The sequence below is a fragment of the Salmo salar genome, chromosome 05 (assembly GCF_965601325.2).
Source record: "Salmo salar chromosome 05, fSalSal1, whole genome shotgun sequence".
NCBI lineage: Eukaryota > Metazoa > Chordata > Actinopteri > Salmoniformes > Salmonidae > Salmo > Salmo salar.
In genome coordinates, this window is record NC_138295.1 from 53,882,501 (window position 1) to 53,901,224 (window position 18,724).

Below are 18,724 nucleotides of genomic sequence, written 5' to 3' on the forward strand. Positions count from 1 at the left end.
CACACACACACACACACACACACACACACACACACACAACCCTGCATGCTCTCAACCATGTTTCAGCTGTCAACCCCCCCCACTCCCCCTCTTGCCTGAGATTGCAGGCATCTGATCACCCCCCCCCCCCCCTTTCCCTATTCTCTTGTCAGCATGTCCCCGAGGCCTTCTAGGTCCCACCTTCCCACCTACGACTTCATCCGACCAGCTACCACCCTAGCCTGCTCTCCCGATCAACGCTCACGCACGCACGCACACAGACACACAGACACACACGAGTAACACAACCCAACAATCTCTCCCTTATGACAGAAATACCTTAAGCACACACACATGTACAGTACATAACGCAACAATCAAACAATCTCTCCCTTATGACAAACATACATTCATAACATTGACACACACACACACACACACACACACACACACACACACACACACACACACACACACACACACACACACACACACACACACACACACACACACACACACACACACACACACACACACACACACACACACACACACACACAACTTCAGCTACACACACACACCTTGACTTCAGCGATGTGGTCCTGCGCACACCACACACACACACACACACACACACACACACACACACACACACACACACACACACACACACACACACACACACACACACACACCAACCCTCTCTTCTACACCACTGATTTATTTGCCTCCCCTGTTGGTCCGTCTGCATGGATCACTTGTAAGTATTTGAGAAAATAATTTTGCTAAGCTGATTGCTAAGGGGGGGGGGACAAATTAACGTTGCACAACTTAATAAAACCTTCTTGGGTCATGCTCTCCCTTATGTAATAGTGTGTATCTGAGTTGCCGAAATACCCCTCCCCCACCCGACACACACACAGCCCCCGCCTCACCCCATTTACCCATTCTGTTCTAATTGAGGGATCTTTTTTCGGAAGCTGTTATTGCTCTCATTTAATGATTCATTTTGTCGGGAAGCACTGAGCAATCTGGTGGGATAAGAGAGGTGTGTGTGTGTGTGTGTGGGTGTGATTTTACAGTAACTGTAACATACAGTACGTGTGTGAGTGAGTCTAGACCAGAGTAGAACTTGAGTGAAATGAGGTATATGTGAAGGGAAGGAGGGTCTGTGGCTGCCTGTGGTTTTGTTTATTTGCAGGAAAGTAGGCTATATACTGTGTGTGAATTTTACAGTGAATATGTGATTTTGCGGGTGTATGTGTCTATGCATGTGTGCGTGTTTGTTTAAATACCCTTGTGGGTACCAGAAGTCCTCATAAGGATAGTAAAACAAGGAAGATTCTGACAAGTGGGGACATTGTGTCGGTTAGATTTAGGGTTAAGGTTACAATTAGGGTTAGGGGTTACGTTTAGGGTTAGGGTTACAATTAGGGTTAGGGGTTACGGTTAGGTTTAAGGGTTACGGTTAGGTTTAGGGTTAGGGGTTACGGTTAGGCATAGGGTTAAGGTTAGGGTTATGGTTAGGTTAAGGTTTGATTTACGGTTAGGGAAAATAGGATTTTGGATGGGAAGCAATTCTTTGGTCCCCACAAGGATAGCAATACAAAACTGTGTGTGTGTGTGTGTGACTGTATGAGTTTCTGAGTGCAGTGGGAGTGCACTAATGGACGCACACTTGAGCTGAAGTGCGCAGAGTAGCTGAAGTGCAGCCAAGTCTGGCTTCCAGTCCTGCTTGGAAGCTCTAATCCACTCTTCCTCATCTCCCTCTCCTTCTCTGTCTCTCCGTCTGCTCTCTCTCTCTCTCTCTCACACACACACACACACACACACACGTCTGCTCTCTCGCTCTCTCTCTCTCTCCTGAATCCTCTCCCAAATGACAAAAGATAATGGATCCATACGCCAACCCTGACCCCGATCTCCTCTTTCCTGTCCTCTGCAAGGCAATGGAGGGAACAGGGGAAAGGAGGACGACACACAGCAACAAGCGGTGGCCTTTACCATGCTCTCACTGCCTCAGGACACAGCCAAGGAGAGGTTAGGATAGCAACATGACTGAGCGTCTTACCTCTACGCACGGGGTGCATCTCAATAGACTCAAGTAGCATTGTCTGACATATTGGGATTATCTCAATAGTCTGAAGTAGCATCGTCTCCCAGCCTTCTCTCTTTTGTGTGTACTGATTAAAAAACAAAGGATAGGAGGGATCAAACGGTTTAAACCTGCTTTAATGTGTCCACCGAATGAAGGGGACGAGAGAAGGAGACTTAAACTATTGAGATGCACCCCATTGTCCAACAACTTTATGGTAGGTGTAGCTGTCAAGTCCTGCCAAGACCTCAGTCTGGATTAATCCTTAAAGCTCTCTGGTACACTCTTACTAAAAAGTTAGAACCATAAAAGGATATTCAGCTGTCCCTGTAGGAGAATCCTTTTTGGGTCCACGTAGAATCCTTTTTTACCAAAGGTTCTTCTTTAGTAGAACCACAAAGGTTCTCTTACAGGGACAGCTAAAGAACCATTTATGGTTCTTTTCTGGGTACATCAGACTGGATACAGAGCTGAACCTACCGCTATAACAGCCAACTATAGCCCTAGCCTGGCTGTCAATCAATGATGGATACACCTGTGGTCACAGGCAACTATAGCAACTATAGGCCCCAAACTCCCTGTGGAAATGTCAGTCGGATACAGCCAGAGACCAGAGACAACTCTAAGACCGGCATTTAGAGAGAAGAAAAGAGAGACGTTTATCACGCTAGTTTTAGTAATAAAAGAAGGACTGAAGGAGAGAAAGAAGGAGAGACGAAACGGGACATCAAAAGAGGATGAAAGGAGAGGGAATAATTGAGCGCGGGATGGGGAAATGAGTGGTAAAAGGGGTACTTTTGCGAGGAGGAATGAAAGTGACTGAAAGTGTGAAATAGAACAAGAGAGGAGAGACGTGAAGGGATTGAGTGACAGGAACTGGGTGTGTGAGAGAAGAAAAGCCCAATATACGAGAGAAAGGGAGTCAAAAGGAGAGAGCGGGAGAAAAAGGCTAGAGAGAGAAACACAGGGAGATGGGAGACAGAGAGAGAGAAAAAAGCCCAAGATAAAAAGAGAAACAAAGAGAGAACAAAAGAGAGAGGGAGAAACTGCACGGCCAAGCACGACTCCAACACCATCATTAAGATAGCAGATGACACAACAGTGGGAGGCCTGATCACCGACAACGACGAGACAGCCTATAGGGAGGAGGTCAGAGACCTGGCCGTGTGGTGACCAGGACAACAACCTCTCCCTCATCGTGATCAAGACAAAGGAGATGATTGTGGACTACAGGAAAAGGAGGACCGAGCACGCCGCCATTCTCATCGACGGGGCTGTAGTGAAGCAGTTGGGAGAGCTTCAAGTTACTTGGTGTCCACATCACCAACAAACTAGCATGGTCCAAGCATACCAAGTCAGTCGTGAAGAGGGTACCACAAAACCTATTCCCCCTCAGGAGACTGAAAAGATTTGGCATGGGTCCTCAGATCCTCAAAAGGTTCTACAGCTGCACCATCGAGAGCATCCTGAGTGGTTGCATGGTATGGCAACTGCTCGGCCTCCAACCACAAGGCACTACAGAGGGTAGTGCGTACGGCCCAGTACATCACTGGGGCCAAGCTTCCTACCATCCAGGACCTCTATACCAGGCGGTGTCAGAGGAAGGCCCTAAAAATTGTCAAATACTCCAGCCATCCTAGTCATGGACTGTTCTCTCTGCTACCGCACGGCAAGCAGTACCAGAGCACCAAGTCTAGGTCCAAGAGGCTTCTAAACAGCTTCTACCCCCAAGCCATAAGACTCCTGAACATCTAATCAAATGGATACCCAGACTATTTGCATTGCCCACCCCCCCCCCCCCACACCCCCTCTTTTACGCCGCTGCTACTCTCTGTTATTACCTATGCATTGTCACATTAATAACTCTACCTACATGTACATATTACTTCAATTACCTTGACTAACCGGTGCCCCCGCACATTGACTCTGTACCGGTACCCCCTGTATATAGTCTCACTATTGTTATTTTTTTGCTGCTCTTTAATTTCTTGTTCCTTTTATTTCTTATTCTTATTCATATTTTTTAAACTGCATTGTTGGTTAGGGGCTTGAAAGTAAGCATTCCACTGTAAAGTCTACAGCTGTTCGGCGCATGTGACTAATACAATTTGATTTGATTTGAGCGAGCCAGACAGACAGACACAGAGAGAGACGCATGCAGAGAGGCTGAAACTGAGGGAGACAGACGTGTTGGGTTCATTCCTGTCTATCTGCTGGCTTTGAGTGCTGCCCTCCTCACACGGTCAGAATTGTAAACACTGGGCCCCGCGTCCTGACCTACAATCATCCCCACTGACACACAAATCCTGCTGGGCACCGCTAACCTCCCTCACCACCCCTTACTGCTACAGTCCCTACTAGGGTTAGAAAATTCCCCAAAATGTCTACTTTCTCCAGGTTGGAGAATTCCCTCAGAGTTGAATTCCATGCCGATTCCAGAAATCCTTCAAAGAGGAAAAACCAGCGAACTTTGGAAACATTTTGGGATTTTTGCAACTATACCCCTACCCCCAGTGAACATCCCCCCCCAATGTAGTACCATAGGCTGAACTTTGGCTTAGATACTGATCCAAGATCCAATTTGTGCCCTTCTCCCCAGGTGCATAAAACTGTTTCTGAGGGCAACTTGTACCTGGAGTGACTCAGCTGACCACCAACAGCCAAATCCATCAACTGTATGAGCGGAAGTGGGCTACATACAGGTGTACATGAATAGCCAGTAACCATTAGCATAACAAGCAGACTGTAACGGTTCTCAGCCCTGGTCTCCTCCTCTCATATCCACCTGTCAACGATGCGTCAAGGTTCTGTCAACGGTAACTACATTTCCCTTTGTGATACTGCCCTCTTCATCCCCCTTTAGAGCGGTTACCTGTCGTGCCACGAGGCTGCGGGAACCTTAGATAAGCTGATAGACGGCTCACACACACACACACTGATAGAAGGCCCAGACACACGCACACATACAGACACACTGTCTCTCATGTGTACACACACACACACACACACTGATAGATGGATGGCCCAGATACACACACATGAACACACACGCACGCACACGCACACCACACACACACACACACACACACACACACACACACAGACAGCCTGACAGGCAGGTTGAGAGGGGTGGGACAGACGGGGACACGCCACCTCAAACTGGCCAAAGATGGGAGTGTCACCCACCCAGCCTCTACTCTCTCCCTCTCTCCCCTCCTTGCTCTTCCGCTTTCCTGACTCTCTCTCCCTCATCAATCGCTGCATACAGGGAGTTATGAAACATGAAACATGACCACCTAGAATTTCTACGCTCATTTGTTTGTTGTGGCTCTGAAATATGTCTTCCAGTGTACAGGATCTCCATATGTAGACTGAAGAGAGAATCCGTTTTTTTTAATTTTTTTTATGTAACATCCTTTTCTTACTTGATTTAAAAAAAAAATTAAATACAAACATTAAAAAAAAAATGTATAAAGTAACACCATCCTCATGTCAGCAAATGGTTGATTATCCATATGCAAATATGACAGGTTCACGGCCATTACACTGTGTTCTCAATGGGGATTCCGCACCACACGGTCATCAAGAAGGACGAAAGACTGAACGGAAAACCATCAGTGAGTACATTATGTAAATGACGGTGATGCGTTGCAGAAAACCTCATTTCATCACACTGTACAATGAATACCAAGATAGGTTTATCATAACAACGATAAAGACCGGAAAAAGCCTAAACGGAACTCACAGGGTCGAGTTGCCTTACAGAAAACAATGTCAGCATTCTAAACATCAACACGCCGTAGGCCTTTATCACTAAATCAATCATAACGATGCAATGACATTCCACAAACGCTGCTGGAGAAATATAGAAATGATCATCTGATCTGAAAGTAAGTGTATTCCGTGCACAGTAAGGGGAGGTGTACAGTGCAATACAGAAGGCAACATTGCTGTGGCCGTATGACGGCAGGAGGAGAGCTGGGGTGAATACTGGAGGCAGAGAGTCAAACCTGGGTTCAAATACTATTCAAAATCATTTCAAATACTTTAGCTGGGGTTGATTGAGCTTGCCTGACACAATGGCACCAATGGAAGAGTAGCAAAATGGCAAAACCCCAAACCTCGCCCATCTGGCACTCCAGACAGACTAGCTCAAACTCTCTAAGTATTTGAACGATTTCAAAGTATTTAAACCCAGGTTTACTGAAGGCAGAGTGAATATGAGGGCTGTGCTAGGAGTCTACACACAGTGGGTCTGCTGCCTTGCCTGAGTGGAGCAGGCTGCCTGCAATTAAGGTGAAATCAGGGAGAAATCTGCACTGCCTTGATAATGAGCCTCGTCTGAATCATTAATGAGAAGCCGTTCCCCCGGGAACTAAACTCCCACTGAGCTCATCAGCCGCGCAGACGCATATGAGCACTCTCTCTCTCTCTCTCTCTCTCTCTCACACACACACACACACACACACACACACACACACACACACTCACACATACTGTATATGAGTGAGCGCACACACACACACACACACACACACACACACACACACACACACACACACACACATACTGTATATGGGTGAGCACACACACACACACGCATGTGAGCACTCTCTCTCTCTCTCACACACACACACACACACACACACACACACACACACACACACACACACACACACACACACACACACACACATACTGTATATGAGTGAGCACACACACACACACACACACACACACACACACACACACACACACACACACACACACACACACACACACACATACTGTATATGGGTGAGCACACACACACACACACGCATGAGTGAGCACCCACACATGCATGTAAGCGCACACACACAGAGCTATACAGTATGTGCTCACATATACACAATACCACAGGAGGTTGGTGGCACCTTAATTGAGGAGGACGGGCTCGTGGTAATGGCTGGAGCGGAACAAGTGGAAAGATATCAAAACAAATGGTTTCTATGTGTTTGCTGCCATTCCATTAGTGCAGTTCCAGCAATTATTAAGAGCCAGCCTCCCTTCAGCAGCCATCTACTGCATAAAACACATTGACATGCACTCAAACAGACACACACGTACAGAGCCACACGCGTGTCCACAGACTCAAGCTCACCGACTCACTCATAGACAGACCAAGTTATTCCCCAAGCACCGACAACCTTTCATTGAACACGATAGCAATGTGTTATCAGCTGCTGCATGAGCCTTTGTGATTTATCCATGTAATGAAACGGGCTGTACAAATAAAATGTATTCTTTTTCATGTTCAAGAAAGAACGGGGACGGATATGTACCTATCTAAAATGAATAGCTCCCAAACCAACCCACGCGCAAGTAAAAGGGCGTGTCCGTAAGCATTTCACGGTAAAGTCTACACCAGTTGTATTCTGCGCACGTGACAAATTACATTTTGAATTGAATTCAGCCGAAGAGAGCTTGATGTGGAGCTTGAAATCGACTTGAAGGACATCGTTGCTAATATTTGAGTCACTCCCACTGAGACTCATCTCCTACAGACAAACAAGATGGCTCCCAATGGACATACATTTTCTGAACCACATACAATGGAACTATAACCACAAAATAAACTGCAAAAAAAGTAAATTAGACAGGACTCTGTATATCAGTGCAATGAGTTGTCTTACCACCATCACACACACACGCACACATCTACATTCACCAAATCCTCCAAAAAACAAAGACTTTTGGTGAGCGAACACAAGCCAAGTGGAAGGATAAATATTTGGTTTGGGGTGAAAATAGAGCCTTAACCATGGGGATTGACCACATCCACATCCAGCTTTTATTGGGCACAATACAATACCACCGAAAGATCTAGCACTCTCAGTGTCTCTTTTGACTTGTTGTTTCGTTGGAATATAGGCCTAGTTGCGGATGCCTGCCTATAACTCATTGTGCACCCAGTCAGTTAGCTGGATGGTTGGATCATGATGTATACAGAGAGCAACACAAAAGCAGGCCTCCTCCCCCTCTTCCCTCTTTACTTCCCCATCCACTCCCTCTCCTTCTCCCTTTGGCACCCCCCCCCCATCCAACCCTGGCAGGGTAGAGAGAGAAATGTAGAAAGAGATGTGCTTTCTCAGAGGATCCAACAGCGCTGAGGACAGAACCCCCCCCCCCCCCCCCCCCCCTTCCTTCCCTTGATTGTGGACGTTCCAAACTCGTAAAGTGTCTCAGCACACCAAGTCACAAGCTGTAAAAGGCATCACCAAAAGCATTTGACTCTTACCAAACAATGCCACACCTCCCCAAAGAGCCAATCCGCCCCAAGTCCAGCAAGTTTGAAAACAAAAAAAAACAACCACATCTACATTACTTTTCCCTCTCATCATTCCACCACCCCACCCCACGGGCCTCACCACCAAGAACATAGTGTTCTTCCATGGGTGGTGCTCCAAGGCACAGGCACAATGTGTGTGTTTGCGCGCATGTACGCATGCATGGTAGGAGCCAGCCCAGTCAGAGGGCGATGATGCGACGCTGCAGGAATGACGATCCACTTCGCCATATTTTGAAATGAGCAGAGTCCACGTCCTAAAGGCCTAGCCTCACTCACAACACTGCCTTTACAAACCTCTGCCTGAGAAAACTAGAGAAAAGGGGGTTTAGTGTGGTAAGTCTCAACATGGAAACCCTCCAAGTGAGTAACCCTATGTAGCTAGGGTTGCGTCCCAAATGGCACCCTATGCCCTACATAGTGTAGAACTTTTGATCAGAGCTCTATGGGACCTGGTCAAAAGTAGTGCACTAGATAGGGAATAGAGTGCCATTTCCAACATATTTCGAATGATACAGCTGGAGAGGGGATGGCTGTAAGGAAACGCATGCTGCTTATGGCACTCTGGGTAACTGGCAGAGGCAGGAGACTCCTAACGAGTAAGACATTTAACCTGAATTGGACCGTGCTAGGATAAACTTGAGGGGAGACGTAGAGAAGGAACGAGAGAACATATTGATATTGGTCAATAAAGACAGACAGTGTGGTATTATAAGTGTGGTTATCTGCGAGATAGAGACAGATAGAGACATTGGGAATATAATTGTGTAATTTCAAAGGAAAACACTATTGTTTTTCACATTAATGCCTGTTTGGCATTTTGTGAATTTGAATGCTTTGGTCATTTGCATGTACATTCCATCACTTCACTTAGAACTGTGTGTGTGTTTGTGACACAGTTTGTCTTCAATATTCAACGTTTGTCCGGGGGGGGATAAACGTCAAATTTCAATGGTTAATTTTAGGCATTAAGGGGACTCCCACGTGGTGCAGCGGTCTAAGGCACTGCATCGCAATGCTAGCTACGTCACTACAGATCCTGGTTCGATACTGGGCTGTGTCGCAGCCGCCCACGACCGGGAGACCCATGATGCGGGGCACAATTGGCCCAGCGTCGTTCGGGTTACAGGAGGGTTTGGCGCATGCACTCTGACACAGTGGCCAGGTGTACGGTGTTTCTCCTGACACATTGGTGCGGTTGGCTTCCGGGTTAAGCGAGCATTGTGTCAAGAAGCAGTGCGGTTTGGCATGGTCGTGTTTCGGAGGGCTCTCGACCTTCGCCTTTCCTGAGTCCGTACGGGAGTTGCAGAGATGGGACAAGACTGTAACTACTAATTAGATATCCCAAAATAGGGAGAATATTTTTTTTTGCCAATGATTCCGAATGGTTAAGGGAGGAGTTAAGGTTTGGGATAGTGTTAAAAATGAGTGCCTAGTAGGGTTGCAAAGGATCGGAAATTTTCCGGGGAATTTTGCTTAAATTCATCAAAAAAGTTAGCTTATAACAGTTAACATTTTTTGTGGGATACACATAAGGCAATTCTAGGTATTGTTGCATATTTTGGATAAACTATCCCCAATTCAAAACCCTCTGCATGCACAGTGCATTCTTCCATCACATGTACAGCTGATTCTCAAGATCTCACACACACTAATGAGATGCTATTGAGCCCACACTTCTACACTGTCTGAGCCAAGGACTACATGCTTTCTGGTAAGTTTTGATTACAATACTGGGTGGAGTGAATATATTTTATTTGCATTATGTTTTGTTAACTAGTAATTAGTAGCCTACAGCAAAGTGTGTTTAAATAATTTCTATCTTGTTAACAATTTCTGCTAGTTAGTTTTTGCTACCATGTGGGTTTTAGCTTGTTTGAGCCTGCTAACTGAGGAGTGTTAATCCACCTGTTTCCATACATATTTCATTTTAAAACATGTATCTTACAAAGGAGTTGTTTAATCTAACTGCTTAACTATTTATCTGTACATGGAATAGTAATAGTTTTTTTTTTAGTTTTTTATAATCTTTACAGGAAAATGGCACGGGCACTATCTGATGTGTGGAGACATTTCACTGCAGCTAATGTATAAGGAAAAGCTGTATACATTTGCAAATACTGTGCCAAATCATATGTGAAGAATGCAACAAAGATGCTGAATCGTCTGGCCAAGTGCATAAAGTTCCCTCAGCGCTCACAACAAGCAACCTCTGACAAAAGTCCCTCTACTACTATTTGAGGTGAAAATTATGAATCAGACACGTTATCGATTGCAACAGCACATGGTCCTCCTGAAATCAGAAGTTTTTTTGACTCAAGGGAGGAACGTAGTCAGAGAAATTCTGATGAATGTCTTGCTCAAGCTGTGTTTGCAACTGGTTCACCTCTGATGCTCACAGGTATTGGAAGAGATTTCTGAATGTTCTTTGACCAGCATACACGCCTCCAACCAGACATGCTTTATCTACTCATTTGCTGGATGCAGAGTTCAACAGAGTTGAAGTGAAGGTCAAGCCAATCATAGAGAAAGCAGACTGTATTGCAATAATCTCTGATGGGTGGTCGAATGTTTGTGGGCAAGGAATAATTAACTACACCATCTCCACCCCTCAACCAGTATTATATAAGAGCACAGACACAAGGGACAACAGACACACCGGTCTCTACATTGCAGATGAGCTGAAGGCAGTCATCAATGACCTTGGACCACAGAAGATATTTGCACTGGTGACAGACAATGCTGCGAACGTGAAGGCTGCTTGGTCCTACCCTCACATCACACCCATTGGCTGTGCTGCTCATGCATTGAATCTGCTCCTCAAGGACATTGTGGCACTGAAAACAATGGATACACTCTACAAGAGAATCAAGGAAATGGTTAGGTATGTGAAGGGTCATCAAGTTATAGCAGCAATATACCTCACCAAGCAAAATTAGAAGAATAAGAGCACCACATTGAAGCTGCCCAGCAACACCTTTTGGGGTGGTGTTGTTGTCATGTTTGACAGTCTCCTGGAGGGGAAGGAGACTCTCCAAGAAACGACCATATCAGTCTGCCGATATGGACAGTCCCATCAAGAGGATCCTCCTGGATGAAGTATTTTGGGAGAGAGTGGTAAGCAGCCTGAAACTCCTGAAACCTATAGCAGTAGCCATTGCATGGATTGAGGGAGACAATGTCATCCTGTCTGATGTTCTGACTCTGCTTGCAGATGTAAGAGAAGAAATCCATACTACCCTGCCCACTTCACTGTTGCTTCAAGCAGAGGAAACTGCAGTTCTGAAATACATCAAAAAGCGTGAAGACATCTGCCTGAAGCCAATACACACCGCAGCGTACATGTTGGACCACAAGTATGCTGGCAAGAGCATCCTGTCTGATACAGAGGTCAACAAGGCCTATGGTGTCATCACTACCGTGTCTTGCCACCTTGGCCTGGATGAGGGCAAGGTTCTTGGTGCCAACATATCTCATCAGCCGCCTGGTGGAAGGGACTTTGTGGATCTGAGGCTCTTTCCCCTGTTGCCTCCATCATCCTCCAAATTCCACCAACATCAGCCGCCTCAGAGTGCAACTGGTCCTTGTTTGGGAACACACACCAAAGCCCGCAACAGGCTGACCAATACAAGGGTTGAAAAATTGGTGGCCATCAGGGAAAATTTGAGGCTTTTTGAGCCTGACAACGAGCCATCCTCAACAAGGTTGGAAAGTAACAGTGAAGATGAGGCCTCAGAGTCCAGGGAGAAGACATGGAAGCCTGAGAGGAAGATAACCAAAGCTTTAGTTTCTAGACTATAATTTTACAGATGTTGAAAACGTTTTTGGGAGATGCGATGGATCATTGGGGATCATTCAATATTCCCTTTCTTTTGTTGTTCAGTGAAATCATCCCATGTGAAGAGTCAACTCATTTAATTAAAGTTCAATTCGTAACTAAAACATTTTTTTATTTCTATTGGAAGGATTTAATCATTTGCAATTATGTCTACTTATGATAAGGTAAAAGGTTTATGTTTCTGTCTCCATATGATATGGTAAATATATGCAATGCAAAAAACATCTACATTTAAATGGTATTAATATTCATTTGCATATATTTCCGTTAATTCCCATATATTCCCGTTAATTCCCATATATTCCCGTTAATTCCCACAGAAAGTTTCCATCTCTGAATATTCCCCAAAATATTCCCCAACTCTAGTGCCTAGTACTGTGATTGAACACGCGACCCTCGGTGCTCGCCTACTTGATGGTAATAGCGCTCACCATTGCCCCTAGTGGACGGTTTTGAAAGCATCTCCCGACGTCATGGGGATCTGGACGAATGTCAAATATCGCCTTGGATCTGGAGTGACCTGGCTGGTGTGTGCATGCATGTACATAACAGAGAGCGTGTGCCAAGAGAGAGATACTGTATAAGGTTGTATCATCTGTGCTCTCATTGTGTGCGTCACTCTCTGTGTCTCTCTCAAATTATCCAATTCCCCTGAGCCAAAAGAGAGGATAAAATATGAATCAGCTGAAGTCTAGGATGGTTTCCAGTCTTGCACCCTCAGACTACCCACCCTCAACACGGACGCACACACACAAACACACACATTCATGCGCACACACTCACGCACAAACTCACACACACAATCAAGAGTTATCAGTCTCCTTTCCATGCTAAGCTTTTACACACAAAGTCACAGACATACCCTCTCACACACAGAGACAGCCATATCCCTCTTATTTCCCAACTTGTTTCTCTCCCTCTTCTGCTAAGGCCCGTGTGTACTGACAGTAATATGAGTGTCTGTACATCTCTCCACAGATGTTGGCACACATGTCAATGTCACGTTTGTAGAAATCAATAACTAAACAGATATTATCCAATTGACTTCATCCCCTTTATGAGTAATGACTGTATCGTAACACTGTAATATGATTGTGTGATTGTCAGCGGACACCAGGGTCGTGTTCATTGGGGCAGGCAACGGAAAATGTTCTACAACGTTTTGCAACAGAAACCTAAAATGAGTCCCTCCCTGTTTCAGTCACTTTCGTTAATTTGATGCCTAATGAATACAACCCTGTCAATCCAAAATGTTAAACGAACAGCCCAAACTCAATCAGATGTCTTCGCTCTCCATCTTCTCCTCTCCCTCTCCCTCTCCTCCTGTCTCTTTCTATTTCCCCCTTTTCTTCTCTCCACTCTCTCTCTGATTTGGCTGATTTCTGTCAAGCTAGCTAGCTAGCTAGCGGTTGACCCTATGCCCTCTTGGTCCGCCGTTACCTAAAGACACATTATAAATAACAGTCTGGCCACTTCAGATTAGAGCGTCTGACTGACGCACACGCTCCGACCTGCCTCGCGATCCCTTGGCATCTGACTGCCTGCAGCGTGCTTACACACACACACACACACACACACACACACACACACACACACACACACACACACACACACACACACACACACACACACTCCCTTGAACTAAATGAAGTTAGTAGCCCCTGCAGGCATTACACACACAAGCACCGTTAAAACACACCGTTATGGACATTAGGAAGTCAGCGGCAGGGCTGCGCACCATTCTCTGCAGTGACACGCTGTCACACCAATCAGAGGGGACAAACACACATGTCTATAGAATGAGACAACCCCTCCCCCTGCAGTATCCCCCACAAAGACACACCGCCACCGCTCACTGTTGACCCTTTGTTGTGCGTATGTCCTGCGTGTGCTTGCCCTCATACGTGCGCGTGTGTGTGTTCGTTTCTATGCCTGTGTGTGTTTGCGTACGCGCATGTGCGTGTGCGCGCGGCCAACACCACAAAAGCATCACAAAGCCCACGCACTACAGTAGCCTCCTCGAAGGACATGATTAGGTTCAGGCCAGGGCCTCAGATTCCAGCCTTCCTAGAAATCAGAAGAGCAGGTATTTATAGTCAGCAGTTGGTTGTTGGCAGTACCGTCTAGGACCAAGAGGGAATCCAGTGTCCATTCCAGACCAAGAGAGAGAGAGAGAGGAACTGGAAGCTTAAAAGACTACCTGCTTTTGGACCAGATTAGAACTACTACACACAGACCTCTCTTCATAGCCGTCTGCCTGGGCCTCTCCGTTTAGCCTCCCCCTCCCCCTCTCATCCTCCTCCGCAAACCATACCATTTCACTTCATTTCATCAGCGGGCTTACCAATATTTTGGTCTTTTATCTTTTTTTCCTTCTCCCGCAAACAAAACAAATAACAAACTTGTTCCCACATCAAATGCTTTTCGCCTATTGATTGAAATGGGAATGTAGCGTATGATGCAAGCAGCCTTATCCAACTCTCACACTCGCGCGCACATTACGAATAATTAGGGGGCCTGATATGATTGTGTAAGTATGCGAATGTGTACGGGGAGGGCAGGGAGATAGCATCAACAAACAACTGACTCATAATTTGGACTGTGCTGCGAGTCTGCGACAGTACTCAATACAGTACTCGTTAAACCCCTGCACAGTCCATCATTTAAAGTGATTATTGACTATACCATACGTTTTTATTACCTACAAACGGCTGCTGTACGGACGATGGGGTTGTGTCGCATTAAACACTGTCTCCTCAGGCCTGAGTAGGCGAGTGCTTCCTCTAAGTGTATGTTTTCATTACCTACCGCGTCTCTCAATGAAACCAGGCCAGGGCTATTACTGCGATTACGTCTTGCTTTAAAACAACTTTCCTAAACACCTTCATTACCTGGGATGGACCGCACCTCTAGCCTCGCACCGTTCATAATAAACCTGGGTTCATAATAAACCTGGGTTCATAATAAACCTGGGTTCATAATAAACCTGGCCCTCAGACTTCCTCAATCTTCCAGGGAGTCAAAACCCCCTAATTTTCCCGTTTCGTAACTGTCGGTCTCGCTGACTGGGTGACACTAGCGCTAAAGATAAAGCTGGGCTGTCACTTAGCGGTTAGAGTCTGTTAGCTTTGTCAATATGTTACTATTCCCTCTGCTAAATTGTACTGGAATGCAGCCCTAGGACAAGTGAACTGGAACAACGTTCCGTTGTTATCTGGCAAATATTGTATATCTAATAAGGTGAAAGAAGTATCATACAAACTCATTCATAGAATCTACCCTGTAAAGACCTTTATTATACACCGATTTAAAATGGCTATTGATAACAAATGTGTATTTTGTGGTTGTGACCCAGAGACTCTTGACCATTTATTTTGGGACTGCTCTTATGTCAGAAGATTTTGGTGTGAGTTAGAAGATTATATTTTAAAAGAAACGACTATTAATGTTAATCTGAGGGACTCTGATATTATGTTTTATTTTGATCCAAATGATATGGACCCTGAATGAACTTTCACTGTTAATTTGTTTATCTTTCGTGGAAGATTCTTCATCCATAAAATGAAGAACAAACCCCTCTTCACATTATTTGAGATAGAATTGAAATATTATTTTGAAATGATCAGTAAATGTAAAAACAAAAAAGCAATACGCACCATAAAAGTATGTAACAAATTGAAAATGAATCTTGATATGTAGTACCCCTGTCTCTTAGGTTTATGTACTCTTGTTTATATATTTAATTTTTTTTGTATTTGTTGTGTATTTGTTGTCTTCATAATTTGAAAAAAAAAGATTTACAAAAAATAAAGAGTCTGTTAGCATGGTTAGCGTCTGTTAGCGGTGCCACTGCCGTCGAGGTACAGGGCAGGGATAACAAGGGCTAAGCCACCTGCAGACACACCTTAGCAGCGCTCACTTAAATGGGCTGGACTTAAGAGTTAAGAGTCAGTCAGGCGCTTGGTGATTAAGGCTAAGCAGACTAAAGGTCTGAACTCGACATACGCCTCAACTCGTGACTACCTAGGTGCACCCTACTCCCTATACAGTGCACTGCTTTTGACCAGGGCGCCATTTGGGACACGCCCGCGGTCTCTTTTAGAACCAGACTACAGCAGGTGTTTATGTGAAGACGACCGAACTCCACATGGGGAGACATACAGATCATAAAGACAAAGTCGCATTGAAATGGAAAAGCAACACTTAAAAAAATCCCCAGGCCTCCAAGAATTTCTCACATGTACACCAATAAAGTGTTTGTTTCATTACCATGAGCCTGGTTGTGAAAGACTAAACGGACGCTTGCCAAGAATGAAATACCTGGTAGGTGATGAACCGGCATGTGCGATTTTCACTCTTTTATGGGGTGGTATTAGTGTAGTTCTGAATACTCTGTCTACGTGTTCTGGTGTTGATTACTGGCTGTGGTCCTTTCAAAGCTGCTTTTTTTGGGGTCGTGTTCAAGGCTAGCTTTGTTGAACATTGCAATGTCATGAATAGAGCCCACATTATTGCTGATTCTACATGTCAGAGAGGCATGTTTGTTCTACGTAAGATCTGAACACTCCACGACGTTGTGCCCTGCTTAACGCGCCCCTTGTGATACCCTGACCTAACCATGTCCAGTCACAATAAGTAGTGAGCAATCAAACTAGCCCTGATGATTTTCTCATATTTGGAGGATCTCACCGTTCAATTGTGAGGGTAAAACCATCACAACATAGCCTACATGCACAGTGGATGGGTTTTTATGTATATTCTATTCACATACTGTCCATAATGGGGCGGCAGGTAGCCTAGTGGTTAGAGCATTGGACTAGTCATTGAAAGTAAGAATTTGTTCTTAATTGACCTGCCTAGTTAAATAAAGGTTAAAAAAAGTATAATAATAATATGTCTATACACGCCATCATATACATATACACTGAGTGTACAAAACATTAGGAACACCTTCCTGATATTGATTGTACCCTTTTTTGCCCTCAGAACAGCCTCAATTCGTCAGGGCATGGACTCTACAAGGTGTCGAAAGTGTTCCACAGAGATGCTGCCCCATGTTGACTCCAATTCTTCCCACAGTTGTATGAAGTTGGCTGGATGTTATTTGGGTGGTGGATCATTCTTGATACACACAGGAAACTGTTGAGTGTGAAAAACCCAGCAGCATTGCAGTTCTTGACACCCTCGGTGCTACCATAACTACTACCATACCCCGTTCAAAGGCACTTAAATATTTTGTCTTGCGCATTCACCCTCTGAATGGCACACATGCACAATCCATGTCTCAATTGTCTCAAGACTTAAAAATCCTTCTTTAACCTGTCTCCTCCCCTTCATCTACACTGATTGAAGTGGATTTAACAAGTGACATCAATAAGGGATCTTAGCTTTCACCTGGATTCACCTGGTCTGTCTATGTCATGGAAAGAGCAGGTGTTCTTAATGTTTTGTAAACTCTGTGTATTTTCCGGATTCTGACATTGCTCGTCCTGATATTTCTTCTTTTTTTGGATTTGTATGTGGGGTTTTTTTGTATTGTAAGGTATTACTTCACTGTCGGAGTTGGAAACACGAGCATTTGGCTGCACCTGCAAAATATGTGTGCACGGCCAATAAAATTTGATTTGATACGATCACACAGACAGAAAAAGAGATCATGACAGTAGCTTTCAAAACAGCCTCTTAGGAGGGAACCAACAGGAATGACTGACAGCGGAGAGGGGCGGGGATACTACAGTCAATCCCACTGCATGCACGACAACGGTTCAAACTGCTGTGAATTTCACAAAGGTTCTAAAAGGGTTCTTCTGGTCTACAGGGACGAAGGTTCTACATGGAACATTTTGGAACCTTTTTCATACAAAATGTTTCTTTGGAAACTTGTGTCTACGAATGAAAGGATTCCAGAAGTGTTCTTCGTTGGGTGAAACCGTTATATCTGGAATCATAAAGGGTTCTTCTACAGGGACAAGTGTTGTGGTGTGGGTTTATAAACGCTCCCACCTGTGACCTCATCATGTCTCGCCCTCAAGATCTCCTCTCTGAGAGGTACGATATCAACAGCCACACTTGTGCCTCAAACGTTCCTTGTTACTTTGGGATTTTATGTTCTTAACATTAGCTTGTGTTAATGAAGAACAGCGATAGGAGTGAGACGGTATAATAATGAGGCTGATACAGTAAAATGGGCAGACATCCAGGAGAGGCTGCTCTAGGCTGCTGGCGAGTCAAGTGGTAGTCTGTGTGTGTGTGTGTGTGTGTGTGTGTGTGTGTGTGTGTGTGTGTGTGTGTGTGTGTGTGTGTGTGTGTCTGGAGAAAAGCCCCTTTCGAATAGCCTACCCCCTGGGCACAGACGTCAATTCAACGTCAATTCCATGTCGGTTCTATGTAATTTAATTGAAATGACATGGAAACAACATTGATTCAACCAAGTGCCCAGTGGGTATTTACACTATTGACAGCTGACCAGTTACAACTACATGTG

General features: G+C 45.0%; 1 protein-coding gene across 1 annotated transcript in view; it reads right to left on the minus strand.

Annotated features, from left to right (window-relative positions):
* The window catches only part of LOC106605103 (forkhead box protein O6), a 40,911-nt gene that overhangs the window by 19,973 nt on the left and 2,214 nt on the right, over positions 1-18,724 (minus strand). The window lies entirely within an intron of this gene.